Source organism: Vulpes lagopus, chromosome 8 (genome assembly GCF_018345385.1).
Source record: "Vulpes lagopus strain Blue_001 chromosome 8, ASM1834538v1, whole genome shotgun sequence".
Classification (NCBI taxonomy): domain Eukaryota; kingdom Metazoa; phylum Chordata; class Mammalia; order Carnivora; family Canidae; genus Vulpes; species Vulpes lagopus.
In genome coordinates, this window is record NC_054831.1 from 52,660,212 (window position 1) to 52,674,613 (window position 14,402).

Sequence of the window (14,402 nt, forward strand, 5' to 3'; positions counted from 1 at the left end):
GAGCGTTGGCTCTCGGCGCTTCCCACTCCCTGTTTACCCAGCGCCGAGGCCCAGCCGGCGGGCGCCAAACCCGCCAGCCCGACTCCCCCACCCGGCGGCCCCGCCTCCTCCCGACCCTCCTCCGCCAGGTCGCCTCGCGCCCGCCCAGGCCGTCACGTGAACGCCGCCCCGCCCCCTTCCGTCACGTGAGCTCCGCCCCGCCCCCTCCGTCACGTGAGTCCCAGCCCCGCCCCGCCCCGCCCCCGCGCCGGCGCGCTCCGACGTGCCCTGGAACTTACCCTCCCAGGGAGAGCAGCCTGCGGGGACTGCCCGCCGCGGCCGCCGCGGTGTGAGCGCCCTTGAAGCTCGCTGCGGCGTCGCGCGGACTCCGTGTGAGGACGGGGGGAGCCGCATCCTGCGCCGCCGCGGTGCTCTCGGTAAGGTAGCTGGACGCGGATGCCCGCGGCCCGAGGGCAGGTCGCTGAGGTGCTGCACAAAGGCGTCCGCGGCTGGGGCTGTGCCCGCCGAGGGCGTCGGGTTAGGGGGAGCTGGTGTGCGGGAGGCGTCGGCGCCGCAGTGAGCGCGAGGTGCGGCCGGCGCGGCGCGGGAGGGTTCGGGTCGGGGTCGGGGTCGGGGTCGGGGGAAGGGGGCCGTTGCCAGTGCATTGGCTGACTTGGGCGATCGGCTTTAAAGGGCTGGAAGTTGAGGCTCTTCTGCCCCCCGGGTTTCCTGACTTCCTGTGTGAGGGCAGCGGCCGCCCGCCCCGCCCCTAGGGAGGAGGGCGCCGGGGTGTGTGTGTGGTGTGTGTCTGTGTGCGCAGGCTGGTGCCGCCCTCCGTCCTCGCCTGCTGCAGCTGCGTGTGCCCGCTCTCCAAGTGCAAACCTGCGCCCCCCCCGGGGGGCCCACCTGGGGCCTCTGCTCAAGCATTGCTGACCTGCGCTGGCGCTTTCCTCTGCACTCTACAGAGCTGCCCCGCCCCTGAGAATGGACACTTGCTACTCTAGCTCTCCTAGGAGCAATCTTTTCCAAGTCCTTGAATTAAAAAATATATATATATACTTTTTACAAGCTTGCTGGCCGCCTCGCATTTCAACGTAGTTGATTTGATTGTCTTCCAAGAAGGACTGTCCTTTACGTGTTGCATCTTAAGTTACTGCAGACCCTCCGGGAAGAAATGTCCGCAGGGTCATCATAACCGAAAAACGGCCCTCACTTTCAGAGGCTTGTGATGTTTTCCTCTGACTGCAGCAGCAGTTTTAAATGCCTTTCCGGAGGTGAAAGCAAAACGTTTAAAAGCATACCTTTAGGAAAGTTCTAATGTCATTTCAGGCTGAGTGTTTCGATTTGCTTTATGGTTAATTATGGCACAGGAGAGCAGATTTTACTGAGCATTTATGTACATTGTGTACATCCCCAAAGGGAGGGAAATGTGAAGGGGAAGGAGCATCAGGTGAGGAGTCGCTCAGCTTCTGGTTCAGATTCTGCCACCACTTCCGAAGGAAGACTCCGTGTTAGATGGAAGGTTGTTTAAAAGTATCTGGCCCCTAGGCATGCCGGTTTCTGAAAAGTTGGGAAACCGCTGGCTTAGAGCTGTTACTTATTCGTCCACCTTCGTGTTTCTTACCTGATCTCTAGGAAGGTGTGTTAACAGAATGGGTCATCTTTCTGTACTTTCTCTTCTCTCTGAGTAGACGTTCTGGCTGCTGATGCTGGTAATTTCTCTTTTCTGTTTTGAAATGCCATGAAAATGCCATTCAGAATAGGGATTTGGGGACCCAGAGCAGTGCCTAAAAGCAGATCTGAAGACTTAACCCTGACCCATGCACCCTGAAGAGCCAGACACCCTGGACACAGATGTGTGACCCATGGTTGCATGTAGCTCTCTGCTTTGGAGGTTCTTGCCTGGGGGAAAAAAAAACCTAAGTGTAATGAAACAGATTGTGTGTGCACCTATGTGTATGCCCGGTATTTGTTGATGTATTTCTGTTCGTACTTTATCAGCCGTAAAACTTGGTCGTTAATTCATTGATTCTTAATATAATGCCATTTGTAAAGATTAGCTATCCATGTATAGTATCTTTAGATTTTTTTTTTTTACTTACTATGCCAGTTGTGAGACACAAGTGAAAACATGTACCATAAATGCTGTAGAAAAACAGCTTGTTATTTGTAGTTAATAATGTGGTTTTTCATTTCATTAATTAGAAAGTATCTGTTGGGTGCTTTTTAAGAAATAGGTGGGTAGACAGTGGGCTTTACAAATTTAAGTTCTTGAAGTTGTGCAGTTGACATTCCTGAGAATAAAAGGGTAATAAAAAATTTAAATTGACTGAAATAAAACAGTGTATATAATGATGTGTAAAATCCTTAAGCTGTAGTACTAGTATTTTGCTTACCTGAGAAAATTGGTACTAAGAAAAGATAACGAGGTGAATCTGCCCAAAATAAGCATTACAGTTTTCAAATAGAAAAGTGAAATTAAACTTTTATTTTCTTATATTTAACATTTTTAGTTTTAATTGCAAATATGCACTGTTTTGTGGAATGAATCAGACATGAAAAAGTATGATGGTATCATATAGTATGGTTGTATTTCAAATCATGCCTTTCAAATGATCCTCTTGAGGAACCCATTGGGCCACTGTCTTTTGTGGTTTTTCTTTTCTTCGGCTAACTGGTCTGATTATGCCACATCCTCAGTTGTGAATGGTTTTGCTGTGATTCAGCCTTTTTCCTATTACTTTTATTGACTTAAATATATTGCAGTTTCAGTTTGCAGTTGATTAGCTTTTTATTGGAACCAAACTGCCAAATGCTGACATATCTAAGTATCCCTCCCTTGTTGATAATTAGTGCTTCTTAAACTTTAATGTGCATGGGAATCACCAGAACTTCTCATAAGCCTCCAGGTGATACCCTTGTTGCTCTACTGCCCAGACTGCAAACTACTGCCGTCCAATAGATAATGCAAGCCACCTGTGTAACCTTATTTTGTTTTTATTTAAGTAATCTCTACACACAACATGAGTCTCAAACTCAACCCCGAGATCAAGAGTTGCATGCTTCTCTGAGCCAGAGAGTCTGATGCTTCTCACCTGTGTAATTTTATTTATTTATTTATTTATTTATTTATTTATTTATTTATTTATTTATTTTTTTCACCTGTGTAATTTTAAAGCTTTTAGTTCTCTCATGATAAAAAGTAAAAAATGGTGGGATGCCTTGGTGGCTCAGTGGTTGAGCATCTGCCTTTGGCTCAGGGCGTGATCTCGGGGTTCCTTGGATTGAATCCCACATCGGGCTTCCTGCATGGAGCCTGCTTCTCTCTATGCCTCTCATGCATAAATAAATAAATTCTTTAAAAAAAGTAAAAAATGGGGAAGAAAACCCCAAGTGAAATAAATTTTATTATCATCTTATCATGTAATCAACATGATTCTTTTATTTAGACTAAACCTTCAAATCATCTGTGTATTTTACATATACAGGACATCTCAATTTAGATTAGCCAGACTTAAAATGCTCAGTAGCCACATTTGGCTAGTGGCTGTTGTATTGAACATCACTTCTGGAGTCTAGAATCTAGACCAGTGCTATTCTAAGTGTATTTTTAGGTTAACCCTATGGAAGCTTGTTAGAAATGCAGATTTTGGGGCTCCACTTCATACGACTCTCATTAGGAATGTCTGGGTTTCAGTAATTTGTGTTTTAAAAGTTATAGGAGGGATCCCTGGGTGGCGCAGCGGTTTAGCGCCTGCCTTTGGCCCAGGGCGCGATCCTGGAGACCCGGGATCGAATCCCACGTCGGGCTCCTGGTGCATGGAGCCTGCTTCTCCCTCTGCCTATGTCTCTGCCTCTCTATCTCTCTCTCTATCATAAGTAAATAAAAAAAAAAAAGTTATAGGATATGACTACAAAACGTATATGTGGTATTCTAGATCTAGAACAGAAGAAGGCCATTATAAGATAACTAAGGAAATCTGACTAGAGCATGGATGTTATCGTATAAGTATTAGTATCGGTTCATTGAATATGACAAATGTATCATACTAACGTAAGATGTTAATGGTAGGAGAAACTGTATACGGGTATATGAGAACTCTGAACTATCTTTGCAATAATTCTGTAAATCTAGAACTCATCTGAAAAAAATTTTTTAAAGAAGCTCTCCACGTGATTCCACTGCAGTGATCTAGATCTATCAGTGTGGGGGGAATGATATTTGGTGCTTTGAAATTATGTTATTAGGACTTTTAAAAAACAGTTTTATTGGGGTATAATTACTAATCCGACCTACACTGTTGGACCTTGGATGGGGTACAATGGTGTCTAGGTTTAGGTTTGATAGAGTAAAAATAATAGTATTTTGTAACAAGAGCTAAAATCTGTAAAGCATTGTACCAAGTGCTTTACACTTATCTGATTCTCTCGATATGTGGTATCAACTATTAATATAAGCCTAAGCCCCATCTCACAAGTGGGAGAAAACGAGGTTCAGAGAAGTTGAAGGACTTGTCTTAGATCACATAGCTAGGAAGAGGCAGGGGCAAGGACGTTTGAGGGGGACCAATTTTATAAGCCATTAGTTAATTGTCAGTATTTTTCTACTCACAACTTTTTATTTTTATTTATTTATTTATTTATTTATTTATTTTAAAGATTTTGTTTATTCATGAGAGACAGAGAGAGAGAGAGGCAGAGACACAGGCTCCATGCAGGGAGCCCAATGCAGGACTTGATCCTGGGACTCCAGGATCAAGCCCTAGGCCAAAGGCAGGTGCCAAACTGCGGAGCCACCCAGGGATCCCCACAACTTTTTTTTTTTTTAAAGATTTATTTATTTTAGGAGGGGAGGGAGCAAGCACATGCAGTGGGAAAGGGCAAAGGGAGAGAGAGTCTGAAGCTGACTCTGCTGAGTATGAGCTTGATCTCACAACCCTGAAATCAGGACCTGAGTTGAAACCAAGAGTTAGACAATTAGCTTGATGGCGCCACTGAGGGGCTTCTGCAACATTGGGTTTTTTTGAGTAAGCGGCTTATTGTGGATACTCTGGATCATGCCTTACAGTTCATAGAGTACTTTTTCTCTTTTCATTTTCACAAGACTCTTGAGATTTGTATTGTTTGTTTTTACCAGGTAGGTTAAAGTGCTCAGAGTCTGAGCACCAAAAAATGGCAAATCCTAGATTTAAATTTCAGGCCTCTAACCCTGAGTTCTGGGCTCTTTTGCCGCAGAGGAATTTAGAATACATTTTGCAGTTAGAGTATTATCTTTAAGAGTTTGCCGAAAATTACCAGTAGTTTGCTATATATTACTGTTTTTGTTTTAAAAAAATTAGTTTTAATATGTATACACTAATATACAGTAACTCAACAATACAGAGGAGTGAACTACAGATGCATACAACATGGATGAACCTCAAAAGCATTGTTCTAAGTGAAACAAGCCAGATACAGAAAGATCATACAGTATGATTTGTGGGTACTTTTTTTTATCACCACTTTGCTCCCTTTAGTAAGCAGTGATTAATGTGATGCTCTGTATCATGCTTTATAATTTACTAAGTACTTTTTTCACATTTTATATCCATTCTCACAAAGATCTCTTTAAAAAAAAGATTAGTATAAATGACATGCAATGCTACGTTAGTTTCAGGTGTACAACATAGTATTTCAACCTTCTCTGTATCTTGTAACTGTGCTCACAAGTGTCTGTCCCATCTGTCACCATACAACACTATTGCAAGATCATTGATTATATTTCCTATGCTGTGCCTTTCATTTCCATGACCTCTTTATTCCGTAACTGGAAGCATGTATTTCCACCAGTCTCCATCCGTTTTGCCCATCCCCCTCCATTCCCCCCTCCAGCCTTTTCCCAGGATCCCTTAAGATTTATATTCTTTCCTGTTTTACAGATGGATGTACAGTTAGTTGAGGCTTTCAGTAGACAGGCCTTTGAGTTGTTTCCAGTTTCTGGCAGTTATGAATAAAGCTGTTATGTATGTTCATGTAAGCTCTTTGCATGGACTTACACTTCTGTTTTTCTTGGATAAATACCTAGAAGTATTGAAAAGCAATGGCTAGGTCATATGGTAAATGTATGCTTAACTTTATAAGAAATTGCCAAAATGTTTCCCAGAGTGGCTTTACCATTCTGCAGTCCTACCAGCAGTGAATGAGAATTCCAGTTGCTGGTATCCTTACCATATGAAGTATTCTTTATATATATTTAAAGCCATTCTGGGGATCCCTGGGTGGCTCAGCGGTTTGGCGCCTGCCTTTGGCCCAGGGCACGATCCTGGAGTCCCGGGATCGAGTCCCACGTCGGGCTCCTGGCATGGAGCCTGCTTCTCCCTCTGCCTGTGTCTCTGCCTCTCTCTATGTCTATCATGAATAAATAAATAAATCTTAAAAAAAAATAAAGCCATTCTGGTGTGTGTCAGGGGAATGATATTTAGTGCTTTGAATTTACGTTATTAGGATTTTTTAAAAACAGTTTTATTGGGGTATAATTACTGTGTAATAAACTGCATATGTTTTAAATGTTTAATTTGATGACTTTTGACATATATACTGGCGAGACCAACACCATTATAAGGAACATATCTAACCCTTTCCCCCCATTTCCTTGAACCCAAGAGTAATTCATTACCTTGTTTTCTGGTCAATATTGTTTTCTGGCACTATAGATTTATTTGCATTTGTTTGCATCTAGAATTGTATGTAGATGGAATCATATAGTATGCACTTTCTTGTCTGGATTTTTTTTCACTCAGCAAAATTATTGTGAGATTTATCCAGTTTGTTGTATTAGTAGCTAATTCCTTTTTGTTGCTGAGTGATATGCCATTGTGTGGATATACCACATTTATTTTATCCATTCACCTCTCGGTGGAAATTTGGGGTGTTTCTAATTTGGGGCTATTAGAAATAAAGTTGATGTGAACTTTTCACCTACAGGTCTTTGTGTGGTTACATGCTTTTGTTTCTCTTGGGTAAATACCTAGGGATAGATTTCCTGGGTCCTATGGTAGATGTGTATTTAAATTTTTAAGAACCTGCCAAACTTTTTCCAAAACCATTTTACCATTTTACATGGCCACCAGCAGTGTGTGAGAATTCTGATTGCTCCACATTCTAGAAAACCGTGGTGTATGGTCAGTCTTTTAGTCTATTCTAGTGGATGTGCAGTATTCTTTGTGGCTTTAATTTGCATTTCCCTAGTAACTAAAGATGTTGGGCATCTTCTCTTGGGCGATCTGTAGATCTTTGGATAAGTGTTTATATTTTTTGCCCATTTCTTTTTTTTTCTTTTGCCCATTTCTTACTGGTTTGTCTTATTGACTTGTACAGTTCCCTATATATTTAAATGTGAATCTTGTTGGAGATAAGTTTGTGTCTATATTCATGAGGGATGTAGGTCTTTTTCCTCAGAGTTTTTCCTATGATGTCTCTCTGGTTGGGGTATGAGAGTAATGCTGATGTGTTAGAATGAATTGGGATGTTTTTCCTCTGTTTCAATTTTCTTCAAAAGGTTTGTGTTGAATTGGTATTATCTTCCCTATATTTTTGGTAACATTCTCTAGTGAAGCCATCTGGGCCAGGACTTTGTGGGAAGATTTTTGTTATTTATTTTTTAAGATTTTATTTATTAGAGGGAGCACACAAGTGGGGGTGGGGGTGGGGCAGAGGGAGATGGATAGGCAGACTCCCTGCTGAGTAGGGAGCCTGCTGATGTTGAGGGGCCGCATCCCAAGACCTCCCCAGACCATGACCTGAATGGAAGGCAAATGCCTAACCAACTGAGCCACTCAGTTGGAAAGAGTTTTAAAGACAGATCAATTTATTTAATATAACGTAGGGCTATTTAAGTTATCCATTTCATGTGGAGAAAGGGGAACCCTCTTGCACTGTTGGTGGGAATGTGAACTGGTACAGCCACTCTGGAAAACTGTGTGGAGGTTCCTCAAAGAGTTAAAAATAGATCTGCCCTATGACCCAGCAATTGCACTGCTGGGGATTTATCCCAAAGATACAGATGCAGTGAAATGCCGGACACCTGTACCCCGATGTGTATAGCAGCAATGTCCACAATAGCCAAACTGTGGAAGGAGCCTCGGTGTCCATCGACAGATGAATGGATAAAGAAGATGTGGTCTATGTATACAATGGAATATTACTCGGCCATTAGAAACGACAAATACCCACCATTTGCTTCGACGTGGATGGAACTGGAGGGTATTATGCTGAGTGAAGTAAGTCAGTCAGCGAAGGACAAACATTATATGGTCTCATTCATTTGGGGAATATTAAAAATAGTGAAAGGGAATAAAGGGGAAAGGAGAAAAAATGAGTGGGAAATATCAGAAAGGGAGATAGAACATGAGAGACTCCTAACTCTGGGAAACGAACAAGGGGTGGTAGAAAGGGAGGTGGGTGGGTGGGGGGGGTGACTGGGTGACGGGCACTGAGGGGGGCACTTGATGGGATGAGCACTGGGTGTTATGCTATATGTTGGCAAATTGAACTCCAATAAAAAATAAAAAAAAATTATCCGTTTCTTAAGCTTTGGTAATTTGTCTTTTAGGAAATTTGGTTCATCTAAATTGTTGGTTTTACTGGCTTAAAGTTCGTAATATTTTCTTATCTCTCTTTGATGTCTTTAGATCTGTAGTTATGTTGTAGTTATGATGTCTTTAGATCTGTAGTTATGTAGTTATGTCCTGTCTCATTCCTGATGTTGGTAATTTGTGTTTTTTTTCCCTTTTATTCTGGATCAGTTTGACTAGAGGGTTATTAGTACTACTGATCTTTAAGAACCAGCTTCTGATTTCATCTAACTTTTTTTTTTTATTGGTTCTTTCTCTGCTCTTTATCATGTCCTTTCTTCTGCTTACTTGAGATTTAATCTCTTCATCTAGTTTCTTAGAGTGGAAGTGTACATCATTGATTTGAGACCTTTTTAATTTATTTTTATTTTTTAAAGATTTTATTTATTCATGAGAGACAGAGAAAGAGAGAGAGAGAGAATGGGGCAGAGACACAGGCTGAAGGAGAAGCAGGTCCATGCAGGGAGCCTGACATGGGACTTGATCCTGGGTCTCTAGGATCAGGCCCTCCCCTGCCTGGGGAGGCGGAGCTGAGCCACCTCGGCTGCCCTGAGACCTTTCTTTTTTCTTTTTTTTTTTTTGAGACCTTTCTTTTTTTAATATGGGTATTTAGTGCCATAAATTTTCTCTGAGCACTATTGTAATTGCATCCCATAAATTTTGAGATGTCATGCTTTCATTTTTATTTCAGTTCAGATTTCCTGTTTGATATCTTCCTTCGAGTTATTTAGAAGTGTTTAGATTGCAACAAATTTGTGGGTTTTAAGCTATGTTTTTGTTAAATTTATGAAAATTCAGTTGTTAGAGAATATACTTGGTGTGATACCAATCCTTTTCAATTTATTAATATTTGTTTCATGGCCCAGAATACAGTCTGCAGAAAATATATGTTTATAGGAAACTACTGAACTGGCTGTCCTGTTTTTAGCATTTCCATTAGCACTGTATAAGTATTACAGTTGTTGGTATCAACACTTTATATTGTCTTTGTTTTTTAAAAATAATTTTATTTATTTATTTTTTAAAGATTTTGTTTATTCATAGAGACCCAGGCAGAGGGAGAAGCAAGCTCCATGCAGGGAGCCTGACATGGGACTCTATCCTGTGTCTCCAGGATCACGCCCTGGGCTGAAGGTGGCGCTAAACCACTGAGCCACCCGGGCTGCCCAAAAATAACTTTCTTGTAAGGATGCCTGGGTGGCTCAGTGGTTGAGCATCTGCCTTTGTCTCAGGGCATGATCCCGGTCTGCTTATCGAGTCCCACATCAAGCTTCCTGTGAGGAGCCTGCTTCTTCCTCTGTGTCTCTGCCCCCTCTCTGTGTCTCTCATGAATAAATAAATAAAATCTTAAAAAAAAAACTTTATTGTGGTTGGTGTGTGATAGCTTGTTTTGATTTAATTTGCATTATTGAATTTCAATGTTTTGTAATATAATTTAAATTTGAATAAAAATTAAGAATCATGGTATGTTTTCTTTTGCAGTAAAGGACAAAAAGCCCTCAGGGATTGGTGGTGGTAGTAGTAGTTCATCATTCATGTGCTACATAAGTGCTACTTTTCAGTTTTCTAAAAGTTTGAATGGTTACTTTGAAAGAGGATCTGTAAAAGCTATGTGAGGATTTTAATGACTTGTGGTTTTGGGGTACACAGGTATAAGGTGATTTAAATCGTAGTCTGCAGTGTCTGTTGTAGGAATATATATATACACAATAGCATTGTATGTAGCACATTTAGTTTAGGCATTTATTTATGGACATTTGGTTTGCTTCCACCTTTTGACTATTGTGATTGTGAACTGCTGCTATGAACGTGGATGTACATATACCAAGTCGCTGCTTTCACTTCTTTTGGCTGTATACCCAGAAGTGGAATTGCTAGGTGTTTTGAAAAACCATTGTACCATTTATCCCAGTGGCTGCACCGCTTTGCATTCCTACCAGCAGTGCACAAGAATGGCAGTTTCTCCACACCCTCACCAACACTTGTCATTTGGGGGTTTTGGGGGTCATTTTTTATTTTGTTCTTTTCAATAGCCATCCTGTTAGGTATGAAGAGCTGTCATTGTAGTTTTGATTTGCATTTCCCTTATGATAGTGATGTTGAGCATTTTTCCGTGTGCTTTTGGCCATCTGTGTATCATCTTTGGAAAAATGTCTATTCAGGTCCTTTGCCTGCAGGGGCTCTTATCACAATGTTAATGAGGAGTAGGTTGACATCATTTAAGCATTAAAAAGTATAGTTCTCCATAAATGCAGTGTGTAAAAGTAAAGAATTAAAAAAAAGTGCGTTTATTTAAATTACTCAAACGTGCATCAGCATAATGTAAGATTAAGATATTTTAAAATGAATATAAAATATGCAGGATATCACTTTTAATTTGAGTTACAGTTTAAGAAGACAATTGTTAAATCATATGCATTTAAATCTATTCTTTAAAATCTAGAGGGGGAAGGGTGAGTATGATACTACAAGATTCCGTGGGTTTATCTTGTATATTTTCTGCCCCAGTCCTTGGATCAGCCATTTCTTCAAAGATCCTTGGTTCCTTTATTTGAAGAATGGTATTAGAAACTGTATCTGGGTGCTAGGTATACTTGCTACTGCTAGGCTGTCATTTTTACTGACAGCAAAGAAATATGTATGTGTATACTGAGCAATATAAGATGTATATATGTAATATTTCTTTATAAAATCACCTTTAGGTATTTCTGTAGTAAGTTAAAAATGAGTGCATATTGATGTTTCCAAATCTAATCCATGGATCATTCTAATCTTTCTATATGATTATAGATTTCCACTCAATCATTGAGAAACCTGGCTCCCATCATCCACATTCCATTAAATTATGGAATACATATATGGCAGTATTAGAATTTTTGACTTGTACTGCCATGGGAAATGTTTTTATCAACTTAGAATACAGTACTTATGTGTAGCTCTTTTCCCTGTATTCTTACAGACTTCACTTATTTCCATGATGAGTTAGGTCAGCATCTTCCTCCAGAGGTTGTTCCATTTATTTGTCATATTGTTAGACTGTCTTGTCTTACCTGATTTCTTGGGAAACCCTGGGATTCTCCCAACCACCTAAATGATTTTTTAAAACTTGCAAACATGAAAATTCATGCTTTGTGTTGTAGATCAATGACTTTTGACAAGTGTACAGTGTCATACATCCATCGTTACAGTGTCATACAAAATAGTTTTAATGATGTGAAAGAATCTGTGCTTCACCTGTGGAACCCTCCTCCTGACCTCCCAATCCTGGCAATCACTTTTTCTATGGTTTTGACTTCCCCAGATATAATTAAAGTCATTCAGTGTGTAGCATTTTCAGACTGGCCTCACTTTGCAAAATATATCTAAGATTAATATGTGTCTTTTCTTAGCTTGATACCTTATTTTTATCACAAAATAATATTCCATTGTATGAATGTCTCACAGTTTATCCTCGTGACTATTAGCGCTTTACCTTTATTTTTTAAAAATATTTTATTTATTTATTCATGAGAGACACAGAAAGGCAGAGACACAGGCAGAGAGAGGAGCAGGCTCCCCTCGGGGAGCCCCATGTAGGACTTGATCCCAGGACCCTGGGATCCTGACCTGAGCCAAAGGCAAACCGCTCAGCCACCCAGGTGCCCCTCCTCCCCCCTGAGGCAGGTAGGGAGGGTGGGGCCCATCCTAAAGCTGGGGATTTTTTTTTTCTCCCTTCTATTGAAGGACATCTTGGTTGCTTCCAGTTTTTGGCACTTATAAATAAAACTCCTATAAACATTTGCATGCAGGGCATTTTGATTTCAACTTATTTGGGTAAATACATTGGGAATGTGATCCTTAGAGCAGATGGCAAGACCATGCTTAGTTTTGTAAGAAACTGCTTATGTCTTCAGAATGGCTGAACCATTTTGCCTTCCTGAGAATAAAGGTTCTGTTGCTCTGCATCCTCACTTGTACCTGGTGTTGTCAGCTTTTTGGATTGTAGCCATTATAATAGACATGTGTTGTGGTATCGTGTTTTAATTTGTAACTCCTTGGGATCCCTGGGTGGCGCAGCGGTTTGGCGCCTGCCTTTGGCCCAGGGCGCGATCCTGGAGACCCGGGATCTAGTCCCACGTCGGGCTCCCGGTGCATGGAGCCTGCTTCTCCCTCTGCCTGTGTCTCTGGCTCTATCTCTGCCTGTGTCTCTGGCTCTGTCTCTCCTTCTATCTCTCAAGAATAAATAAATAAAATCTTAAAAAAAAATAATTTGTAACTCCTTAATGACTTAATGTCAAGCAGTTTTTATGTGTTTATTTGCTATCTGTAGGTTTTCTTTCATGATATCTTTTCAGGTCCTTTTTTCCATTTTGTTGACCTTTAAGAATTCTTTGTGTATTTTGGGTATAAATCCTTAATCAGATATGTGCTTTGAAAATATTTTCTCCTTAGGTGTGGCTGGTGTTTTTCATTCTCTTAGCAGCGTCTTCCACAAAGCAGTGGTATTTAATTTTAATAAAGTCTTTTTCTTTTATGGATTGTGTATTTGTTGGTATATCTAAAAACTCATTGTCAAACTCCAGGTTATATTCCCCCCTCCCTTTTTAAATTTTTTTTTATTTATTTTATTTTATTTTATTATTTTTTTAATTTTTATTTATTTATGATAGTCACACAGAGAGAGAGAGAGAGGCAGAGAGTCACAGGCAGAGGGAGAAGCAGGCTCCATGCACCGGGAGCCCGACGTGGGATTCGATCCCGGGTCTCCAGGATCGCGCCCTGGGCCAAAGGCAGGCGCCAAACCGCTGCGCCACCCAGGGATCCCCCCCCTCCCTTTTTTTAAAAGATTTTATTTATTTATTCATGAGAGACACAGAGAGAGAGAGGCAGAGACACAGAGGGAGAAGTAGGCTCCACGCAGGGAGCCGGATGTGGGACTTGATCCTGGGACTCCAGGATCATACCCTGAACCACTCAACTGATGAGCCAACCAGGCATCCCATATTTCATCCCTTTTAAATTTGAATATTTTCTTCATTCTTGTAACTAGCGAAGAAAAAGTCATTATGTCCACTTTTATTTTTGACTAAGACTTCATGGCACAGATTGCTCTAAAATACCCCCATGCAAATGTCACTTTTAGTAAAATATGCTTTCTTCCCCAAATGCTGCTTTTGTTGTTTCCTCATTTTTGTTTCAGATTTAAATCTTAGTTTTGAATTTCCTCTACTAGTTTATGTTTCACTATGTTCTCTCCTGCTTTCCAGTTACCCAATTATTTCCTGTATCCCTCTGCTGTCTCCATTTTTGCTTTTTTTTTTTTTTTTATATGGCCAGGATAGTTGATGATATTAATCACTGTTTATTCCTTCTTTTCTGTAGGCCTAAAGAAATGTCTTATATTCTACACGTATTTATTGTTAGAAAATAGGGATCATGCATTATGAAAAACTAAGTGCTCTCTAGTAGCCTATGATTTTTTTGTTGTACAAGTGTAATTTACAAAATTATTTCGTGATATAATTTCTTATGCTGGAACTTAATACGGGGATTGTTCTTAATTATTTGATGTGCTCATTAAGTTTAATGGATTTCTTTAGTAGAGGCCTATTTAGAGATTGTTCATTTTATTTTATTATTTTTATTTTTTTAATTTTCTTTATTTTTTTAAAGATTTTTGTTTAAGAGAAGAGAGAGTGCACATGGGGTGGGAGGGGCAGAGGGAGAAGCAGACTCCCCGCTGAGCAGGGAGACCAATGTGGCTCCATCCCAGGACCCTGGGATCATGACCCAACGTGAAGGCAGACACTTTGAGCCACGTAGACGCTCTAT

At 40.6% G+C, this 14,402-nt stretch overlaps 1 protein-coding gene across 4 annotated transcripts in view; it reads left to right on the forward strand.

Moving 5' to 3' along the window:
* Positions 1 to 239: 239 nt before the first annotated feature.
* The window catches only part of ARHGAP12 (Rho GTPase activating protein 12), a 123,612-nt gene continuing 109,449 nt past the window's right edge, over positions 240 to 14,402 (forward strand). For all 4 annotated transcript variants that reach the window (XM_041765578.1, XM_041765577.1, XM_041765579.1 and 1 more), the window contains exon 1: positions 240 to 416. The gene's annotated coding sequence lies outside the window, so the exon portion shown is untranslated. The remainder of the gene's footprint in view (positions 417 to 14,402) is intronic.